Here is a 10,735-nt window from a genome sequence, read left to right on the forward strand (position 1 = left end):
AAGAAGAAGTATAGCCTACCTCAATACGAAAAACGATTTGTTCTTGATTAAAGCATCTACATTCTACAATGATCGAAAAATACTTGAAACTTTTCACTCAAAAATTTATTCACTTTTAAGTTTATACATTTTTATTTTAAGAGCAAAAATGGGCCCCCCTCAAAAGTGAAAAAACGAAAAAGTAATTGTTTTTCCTTTACAATGTTATGCTAGGGGGTAAAGTTGCCCGACTCCTCCCTCTCGGAGCCCCTGGGTGTTAAGAGGAGAATATGAGTCATGGCCATGCAGAGATTTTGAAGTCAAGTAAGTTAATCTATATTTATTAGCAGTAGAAAAAGTTGTAAGAAAAGCTGTAAGCTATTAGCGTTAGAAACATTAGTTTTCAAGCGTAAGACATTTTTTTTTAAGGAAAAAGTGGCTTCAGGCTGTAGCCTTTGTAGCCGGGTAGCCACTTTAACAAGGAAAAATTCTGCCACTGCAATTGACTAAAATGCACTGGCAACCAATCATAAGCTACGTTTTCTATGACGTGGAAAAGAGCGAAAAGAAGATGATACAAAGCAAATCAAGCGATGGATTTTCTGTCAACTGGTTGGCTTAGGGGTTAGGGCTAGAAAGTAGTTATTTCATTGACGCGGGTTCGATTCCCACCACTGATATTGACCTTTTTTCTTCTGTAATTAACAAAGTTCAAAACAAGCATTAACTCTCTGGCTGAGTGCTAGAAAGGTCACAATTGGACGGTAGCTTCTTATAACATGTTCTGATTGGTTGGCGGTTGCATTGTAGTCATTCGCAGTGGCAGAATTTCTACTTGTTAACGTGGCTACCTTGTAGCCTCACCCTCCCTGGTTTGAAATAGGATACCAATCTGTTGTAAGCCTACACAATCAACTTCTACAGATGTAATGGTGTGGTTTGCATTTTTTTCGATCAATCTGCTACTAAAAATTCATTAGAAACACTAACACATGACGCAACCATCAGTGAAAAGCTTGAAAAAGTGGGGGGAAGAGAGGGCATAGTTAACTTTCCTCTTAAAATGAATGTTCTTTGATACGTTGTTACGCAGAGACTAAACAACTTTTGAGCTGCAAAGACCTACGCTTTAAAGCGCTTATGCAAATTAGGAGGAAACTTTGTTCCCATCACTTCAGATTTGAAGAGGTTAAATATCCGAGTTAAGTTCTGTTATATCATCATCGTCAGTATGTTCCGCTGCGTTGTGTTTTGGAAAGTAGCGTTCCGTGTGCCTTGCCTAGGCCTATTGAATAAAAATCAAAAGATTTGGAATCTAAAAAAACTTAACTTCATAGCCTTTAAGCTGCGATACCGTGGTAGGCCTAATTAATCAGTAGGCCTATAAGTTTTTGATAAGCCAAAGTTTAGCTTACAAAAGCTAAACTTGATTTTTCAAATAAACCTATTGATATTGCTGTATAATGTAGGCTATATGCGTTCCCTATGCTGCAACTACCAGACAAGTGGAAAATCAACAATTGATTTACCGCTTAAATGTATTCAGTGAATTTTTGAACTTTTCAATTTAGTTTTTTATGATCGTTTTACATTGAAATCCATCAGCAAGTCAGCAAACCGCCGTTAAAACTGTTTTACTATATTCTTAAGCAAACTCAATTATAATCGTTTTAGGCATTTCAGTTTAGAACATAAAATCGAAACAAACTCCACTACAGTTGAAATGTTTGCCTCTGTTTGAAAAGTCAGATGCAGTCGCTATCCGGTCTTGATTCTTTATTGTATGCTAATTGTGTAAATGCAAAGTTTTGTGGTTTGGCCTATGAAGGTGATTTGAATTTTGCATGGTCACAAAGTCACAGATTTACTTCATGATTAGCAATTCCAAAAAAGATTTAATTTTGAAGCAACACGTTTCAAGCCATGAAGATGACAAGGCAAAACTATTCAACTAAAGTAAAACTTTGTGAGGTTCATACCCAGCTGAAACCAATACTAGAAGTGAAAGTGTTTTATGCTTTATTTTAGATTGTTAAACTGGTAATAACTTCTTAACCATCAGCGGTAATCAAGCTACTAGATAGCCTTGTGATAACCTTGATTTCTAGTAAAGTCAAAAATGCCTAGCCTACTAATAAAGTTATCGAGGAAAGAGGTAAGCTATAGGCAGTGGCGTACGCAGGAATTCCTCAAGGGGGGCATTCGAAATTATTTTTGAATCGAAACGAAGTCGAACTGAAAAAACGCAAATTTGCTAATAATAACCAGCAGGCTAAGGCAAATTGTGTAAGATTAGCCAACCATAGTCAGCTTGTATTGACGATACCTAAATAGATTTCGTATAAAAAACATAAAAATGTGATATGACACTCGACGTCCGCACGTCGCATAAACTTATAATGTTTTACGTAGACGACGTAGTTAGCTTACTCAACCCAATGAACCACGCGCATTGAGGGTATAGGCTACGTTTAATGGCGTTTGCAGGATTTTCTTAGCCTATATTGGGGGAGAGGAGCGTTCGCAATAACTTGACACTTGTTTATCAAGAGTAGCCTAATTCACCTTTCTAGTCTAACCAAGGTTTAAGGTAGCGGAGGCTATCTGTTGGTGAAATATACAGTATACTCTCACAGTCTTTGAGTATCCCACTGTACTTTTTGGATTGAATTATTAGATATGTAAATACAAAAAGCATGATGGTGGGCCTAAACGGATAAGTAAAAGCTGTAACAGTTCGATTAACAGGCAATGTCTTCAGATTAAAGCATAAATCAAAGCTCTATGTGAAAGTTTAAATATCGACTGCGATTTATTACGGTACTTTGAACAAAAATTATCGCACTCTGAATATAGCCTAACGAAAAAAAGGCCTACCTTTCAGGGCTGTGAGAGCACCATCTCGCCCGCCCCCTTCCAACATTCACTAGTGGGCCTACGTTTTAGTAAAGATGCCTAAAATGTTTTTCAAACCATCGGTTGTGAATTCGGATCAAAAACATCAGACTGACTCCACTAACTGTTATGTCTCCATCTTTGACTACACAACAATGCAAAGGGCTATGGATTAAAATAAATTATAACTAGGGCGATTTTTTTGCAACCTAAAAAACTCAAAAAAGTGACTTCTTTTCAAAAAAGTAACCAAAAAGTAACTTTAATCAACGAAAAGAAGAAAGCGAAAGAAATAGCAGCAATTCAACATAAAAAGCATCTAAATTAGTTTCAATTGGTGCTGAAATTATAATTAGCCTACGCATAATTATGTAGGCTATAGGCTAATGTTTTACATTCTCTAGCAAGAAGTTTCTGTCAATCAAACACTTTAGCTGTTGCAAAGAAAACAAGTGGCTAATTGGCTAGTTAACACAATTTCTTTAATCGAAAAAATTACTTTACGTTTATGAAATTTCGGAAATACACGCGATATCAACAAGCATGGGTTTGTGCAAACCTAAAATCCGTACCATAGTAGAAGATATATTAAAAGTCTTGGCATTACATAGAATCTAAATTCATCTGTCCAGTAGCAATGAAAGATAAATAAATAGGGGAATTAGGCAAGAAAGTATGCAAAATAAAGTGACCTAACAAAGGAAAAGTAACTAAAAAAACAGAAAAGTAACCTAAAAGCACAAAAAGTGACTTTTAGTAACTTTATAACTTCTTATATTGACCACACAACCATGAACTTTTGGTTCTACATTTCTTTTGTTGATTAGTACAACCAAAAAAAAGTAACTTTAGTGACAAAAAAATCGCCCTAGTTATAACTTAATAACTAAAAGATTTTTATCATCATCATTTTCAGCCTGTGGTAGCCCACTGCTGAGCGAAGGCCTTCCCCTTTTCTTGCAAATGTAGTCGATTGTGTGTTTACCAGTTTGTTGTTCCACGTTCCACAAAAACTAGGTGAAAAATGACGCAGTGTTTGTATTGAAAAAAAAAAGACTTGGTTGAATGCCAAACAACTTACTTCAACAAGGTAGTTACAAAAACATTTGGCGACGTGGAGTTTCCTTCCGTATGCAAGTCCCCCCTCCTAAACAGTTTTTTAAGTTAAAAACTCATCACGAATGCTAAAGTATAACGCTTGATAATCCTGGTCAACGCTTCTGGATGCCATTATTCAATATCTACAACGTTTTACGAGCATTTAAATTAGGACAAGTCTTAAGGTATCAACCGTTGAAACACATTTTCCAAGAACGCGAAAGCGTAGGCTAGTATTATTTCTTCTGTAAATCCCAAAAAATGGCATATTGATTTAATGGTATTCATGATTTGAAATAGTCATTCTAAATGATGATCAACAATACAAGACCAATGGATGCAGCGTAAGCTACAAAATGTTGAGGTTTTGTAGCAGTATCATCACATTTTTTGTTTAAAATTGTCGAATAACGCTGCACCACTAAACTTAAATATGAGTGGGCCCCTAAGGAAAGATGTGCTCCCACTAACCGGCAATAGATTTGCTTCAAAAAGCAAAAATTGTTTCAAAACCAACAGGGGTTGGATGAAAACGTACTGCAAAAATAATACGTGGTGCTTTCTTCAAGTTTACGGGCCTTCTGAAAAGGTTCCAAGCCCTTGAAATAATCCAGGAAGCTGGTCGAAAAGTAGGCTACTGGCTGCTTCCTAGCCTCCCTGTCAACACTACTGGCTAGCCTACTTGGGTAGTTTACACATGACCGTTCAACTAGTTGCATTTATTTGTTTTATGAGTGAATTCGGGTGAAACCAGAGACTTCAAACTACAGCACAATCAATAGATCTTCGGTGGTCACTGTGATGAATTTTAGAGGAGTGAAAAACTGTTTAGGCTACTGCGTTCCTGGCAAGAAACAGAATATTTAAAAACAGAAAATATTGTTTTGTTTATAATGAGTGTTTTTGCTCATTCAACCATTACTTTTCAAGTTGCCGTAAACAAAATTGTGAACAGATGGTTAAACGATGGAAAACTGTTAAGGAAAAGTGCAGGAACCATTGATCGATTGTGTCAAATATTTAATTTCGAAATGTAAAGGTTTTTTTGGAAAACTTAATCATGGCAGTTTCACATGCTTGTAGAGGCCTTGAACTATTAACGCAGGTACAGCTAACAAAATTGACTGAGTGAAGTTTGCGCTTGTTAAAGTGTTGTCTGCAGTGCTGTATTCGAGGGTATACGGCGGTATACGCAGTATACTCTCTGCTTTTTCGAGCAACTAATAGTATACCCTCTGGTTTTCCAAAGAGAGTGCCTATGCTATCCTTACTGATTCTTGACAACTAGGCTACTAGATCCCAAATTTGTAAAGAGGATTAAGATGTAGATTCCTCTCGGCAGGCTGTTTGGAATGTATTTATGGAAAAATAAACAATGTTATATCTTTCGTCCAATTTTGATGTTGATAACTCATGTTATGGTAGAATAAAGATTATTATTTTGAAAGTTGTGTATTATTTATCATTTTTGCAAATCTGGCAGTATACCCTGTGCTTTTTTTACGAATACAGCACTGGTTGTCTGTAAATTATAACACCTATTATCGTCTTCTTCTTCTTTGTCTTCTTCTTTTTTTATTCTTCTTTTTTTTTTTTACTGGGGGCAAGGGTCAATCCTTTTACTACCTTAGGTTCAAGATGTTCCCGGACTACACTAGAAGGCTACTGGAGAGCAGCCAGTCTGTGGTTTCATCATGCAAGGCAAGCAGACTTTCCACTCCGTTAGGTGGCTTGAAGATGATACAAGTTGTTGTACTAAGCAACAAAGTAAGGTAAGAGTTATAGAAACAAACCTTAGCAGCACCGCTTGCAATTTGTAAGCTGACTATTTTGTAACTAAATTATATCAAGTAGCCTACATGTGAGTTTCGTTTAAACTTAGGTAGTAAAATAATTGACGAAAACGATTGAAATTTCTCACTTCAGTTTACAAAATTTTGTTGTCTGTTAGATTTAACCAAAAACGGGGGGAGAAGAACAAGCACCTTCTCGTGGTCCCTCCCGTCAGTACCATATCTTCAAGAAAAAAAAATATGCGAAGCGAAGCTTGTCATACTCGAGCAAATCAGGCCCAGGTTCAGCGCAGGGTGGATAGGGAAACGCCCTTCTCAGGGCGCGACAGCTCCTCTGTCGAAAAGTACCGACGACCCACCGTACTGCAGCTGAACACCGAGGGCATTACGGCCAGCAAGCTCAGCATCATCGAGTATCTGGCCACAAAACATCAGGCCCTCATCATTCTCCTCCAGGAGACCCACTGCACATCTGTGGATAAGTTGGTATTAGACAACTTCACACTCGCAGGCGCAACCATCAGCAGGAAACACGGCCTCGCCACGTTTGTCCATAAGCAACTGAGCTGGACGCCAATAGACCAGTCCAGTGCCCAATCGGAGATAGGGTGGCTATGCATAGACATATCAGGCTATCACATCATCAATGTCTATAAGCCACCACCCTCACGCTTAACACCAACAGCCATCCCAGTGTTCCCCCAACCCAGCCTCTATGCTGGCGATTTTAATTGCCACCACGTTGACTGGGGCTACAACACCACCAACATCGACGGAGAAAGCCTGGCCTCATGGTCAGCCAATAATAACCTCACCCTACTGCACGATCCCAAGGGTGCAGCGAGCTTCTTCTCCGGACGCTGGAACACTGGTACAAACCCCGATCTGGCTTTCCCAAGTGATGACCACGATAATTGTCAACCGGACAGACGTGTGCTAGAGAAGTTCCCCAGGTCCCAACATCGACCCTCGATTATCACGGCTCCAACGCTCATAATGCCTGTCCCGAGCAAGCCTGTTAAGCGATGGAACTTCAGAATGGCTAACTGGGAGTACTACAGCATCCTCACAAATGAAGCCACACAGTATCTCCCATCCCCTCACACCAACACCGTGGAAAAAGCCTATCAGGACTTTTGTGATGCAATAACATCAGCGGCAAAACAATCCATCCCCCGCGGCCGACGAAAGACCTACATACCGTGCTGGGATAAGGAGTGCGAAAGCCTCTACTCCGACTTCCTCCACGCCCCTCAGGGCAATGACACCAACAGCTCAGCCACAGCTCTGCTGGCAAGGCTGGACTCAAAGAGGAAGGAGCGCTGGACAGAAGCCGTTGAATCAATCGACTTCACGCACTCCAGCCGCATAGCATGGAGTACATTGAACAACCTAACTGGCAGATCACGTGCCTCTCGTCAACAATGTCCCGTTTCAGCAAATTCCATCGCCTCACAACTTGTGGAGAACGGGAAATACAAATCGAGAGACCGTGGATCAGATAGATCCGTCTTGCAAGAAATGACGGACCTCTGGAGGGTAACAACCCCAGACGGGGACAACATCTCGGGTGAGTTCACCCCGGAAGAATTTTCCGCCGCCCTCCAGCACATAAAGCCAGGTAAAGCTCCGGGCCCTGACCACCTTTGCTCGGAGCTGATACTCCATGCTGCTGCCTCCTTAAAGTCCTGGTTAAAAGACTTCCTTTCCTGCTGTTTGCGCCACCTGAGAATTCCCAGAATCTGGAGAAGAGCCGTTGTGGTTGCAGTTCCTAAGCCGAATAAGCCCCCAGGGGACCCGAAGAGCTACCGTCCAATCTCACTGCTCTGCATCCCCTTCAAGATCCTCGAGAGACTCATCTACGCCCGTGTCGAACCAATAATAGATCCGCAGCTCCCCCGTGAACAAGCTGGTTTCCGACACGGACGATCAACCGTAGATCAGGTCACACTTATGACCCAAGACATTGAGGACAGCTTCTCGGCTAAGAAGAAGGCTGGCGCCGTGTTTGTTGATCTCACGGCTGCCCATGATACCTTATGGCATAGCGGCCTTACCTGCAAGTTACTCCGTCTGCTCCCTGACAGACACAGGGTCCATATGATGATGGAATTTGTGCAAAACCGCAGTTTTACCCTCACAACCGGTAGCGGTCGTCAAAGCAGACTACGCCGACTTAAAAACGGCGTCCCACAGGGCTTAGTCTTGGCTCCTCTCCTGTTCAACATATACACCTACGACTTGCCCCCCACCATCTCCAGGAAATATGCTTACGCAGACGACCTGGCACTTCTGCACTCAGCAGGAAACTGACAGTCAGTGGAGAGAAACCTCAGCCAAGACATGCAAACATTATCAGCATACCTCCAGAAATGGAAGCTACAGCTCAGCAAGTCAAAGACAGTGTCGGCGGCCTTCCACCTTAACAATCGGGAGGCACAGCGTGAGATAAACATCAACATTGATGGGGAACGCCTGCCCTGTGCCGAACCTACATACCTCGGCATAACCCTGGACAGGTCACTCACGTACCGCCGGCACTTGAAGTCACTGCGCAAAAAACTATCTACACGCGTCGCACTTTTGAGGCGATTGGCGGGTTCCGGCTGGGGAGCTGGTGCTAAAACTCTTCGTACAGCTACCCTAGCCCTTGTTCATTCCACCGCTGAGTACTGCGCGCCGGTCTGGTGTCGTAGTTCTCACACCCACCAGATTGATACCGCCATCAACGACGCACTGCGTACTGTGACTGGATGTCTGCGTTCCACTCCAACGGACTGCCTACCTATCCTAGCAGACATCCAACCCGCTGAGCTACGCCGTAAAGGAGCCACGATTTCTCTCGCTCGTCGCGCTTTGGACCCCGACCATCTCCTCCATGCAACATTCAAGAGACCACCACCTATAAAGCAGCGGCTGAAATCAAGACGCCCCTTTGTGCCTGCCGCACAACAACTACTGAAGAACGCAGAAGAACTTGGTTTAAGTGCGGCACACTGGACGGACCATATGTGGAACACGGAGTGGCAAAATCACACCTTCACGCTCCGTGACTTCATACCCGACGCCGATCCTCGTCCACCAGGGATGTCCCTCGCAAGGCTTGCGTGGGTCAGGCTTAACCGCCTGCGAACTGGCGTCGGCCGCTTTCGTTCGGACATGCACAAGTGGGGCCTGGCTCCTTCATCAGAATGCGAGTGTGGTGCCACTGAACAGACCGCAGACCATGTCATCCACCACTGCCTAACCCACCGGCCTCCACACGGTGCGCATGGTCTGAGGGTCCTGGACGACGAGACTGCTGAGTGGCTGAAGATTTCCTGCCCTCCAATCTAGCCTGGAAAGATCGCTCATACGCCATCATCATCATCAACAAAAAATTACAAAGTACATAAAAATTAAACTTGTTTATTGCTTCTGTTGCCAAATTCAACAACTTGTCACACAGAGGATACTGACTAGAAAGTAGCAATTGTTTATTTCTATGTTCAACGACATGGTACTTACATTTAGAGACTACGGATACTAACACAGTGTTTTGTTTTACATTAAACAAACGTAAAACTAATGCAAATACAACTGCTCAGCAGAAAATTTATAATTAAGCAAATCTTTCGAACAACTGTTGTTGTCATATCAACAATGGCAACAAAGATATTCAAATCATTTGATCTATGCGCTTTCTTCATTATCTGATAATAAAAGCTTGAGTTCTTCTGGATTCTAGAATCTATTCAATAGAGTCTAAGCGCTTTACTCTATCACTGTGCTTCAACTGCTATCACTCTTATTTTCGTTGTTATGGAGCGACAGTAGGCTAATCGTAAGCTATTCTGTACATTTGAAAGAGCTTTCGCTTATTTTGGATCGGTGTGAAAATCTCCAGCCTTATTTTGTTACGCAGTTCAAACGTGTATTAATTTTATAAGATAATGTTGTGCGGTCTCAGTAAGCTGATAGCCACTCATTACTATTTTTCCTCTGAAATTATCAAAGTTTCAAGAGGTTATAGGTTACATCAGCAAAAGTGAAGTCTGAGGAGCGCTCATGAACTTTCAACGAATAGAATGGTGACACTTTTATAATGCAGTTGAAAGCAATAATATTAAAAGTCTGTGTTTTTAACTTAGGCGTGGATTAATTGTTTTGTGGGTTGGACATGGGAATACCTTTCAATCGAAAAATTTTTGCTGTAATATTTAGAAAAATTAAATCTAAAATTATTGCAAAAATTGTAATATTATGCAATTCTTAAATTGCTCTAACAAAAGCTTTTCTCATTACAAACTGTTTTGTTGTTCTCTGTTGTTCAATTCGAAGATGCCAAAGTGATCTGTAGCCCTGCACATGCAAGATGGCATAAAAGAAGTTTTGAAGTTTTAGAATTACTTCACAAATGAAACAAAAAAAAACAGTCAGTCACTGTGACTGCATACCATGGGTTTAATAATACTTGTTGAGTTCAAACTAAACAATGTGCCGAGACAGAGAAATATGAAAAGAAGGTTCTCGGTTTAAATGTTTAGCCGATGCCATATTTCCCCTTTTTTCTTTTAAAACCAGGCTTTGTCTACAAAATGGCGGCCATTGGTCACGAAGTTGCATGAAGACGTAGCTACCCACAGATTTATAAATAAGAGAAATATCAGACAAGGATTAATGTGAGTTGTACGGCAAGCAGAGCTGTGTGATTTTCTTGCAGTGTAAGCTTCAGCAGAGAGCCTATGCCCCAGCTACATGCGTATTTAGCTACAGCAAGTATCAAAATGAGTTCTTAAGTCAAGTTTAATAAAAGTAACTGAAATTAATGGTAATGCCATCTCAGTAAAATCGAATTTTCATTTAACTAAATTTGAGAAAGGTTAAATCAATGAAGTGATTTTTCAATTGATGCAATAGTGAAATGCAAGTATAATATTGTAAGCCTGCTAATGATATTTACAAGACCTCAGCAGCACTAAAAACTTAGC

This window comes from Aplidium turbinatum, chromosome 4 (assembly GCF_918807975.1).
Source record: "Aplidium turbinatum chromosome 4, kaAplTurb1.1, whole genome shotgun sequence".
In the NCBI taxonomy this organism is placed as follows: domain Eukaryota; kingdom Metazoa; phylum Chordata; class Ascidiacea; order Aplousobranchia; family Polyclinidae; genus Aplidium; species Aplidium turbinatum.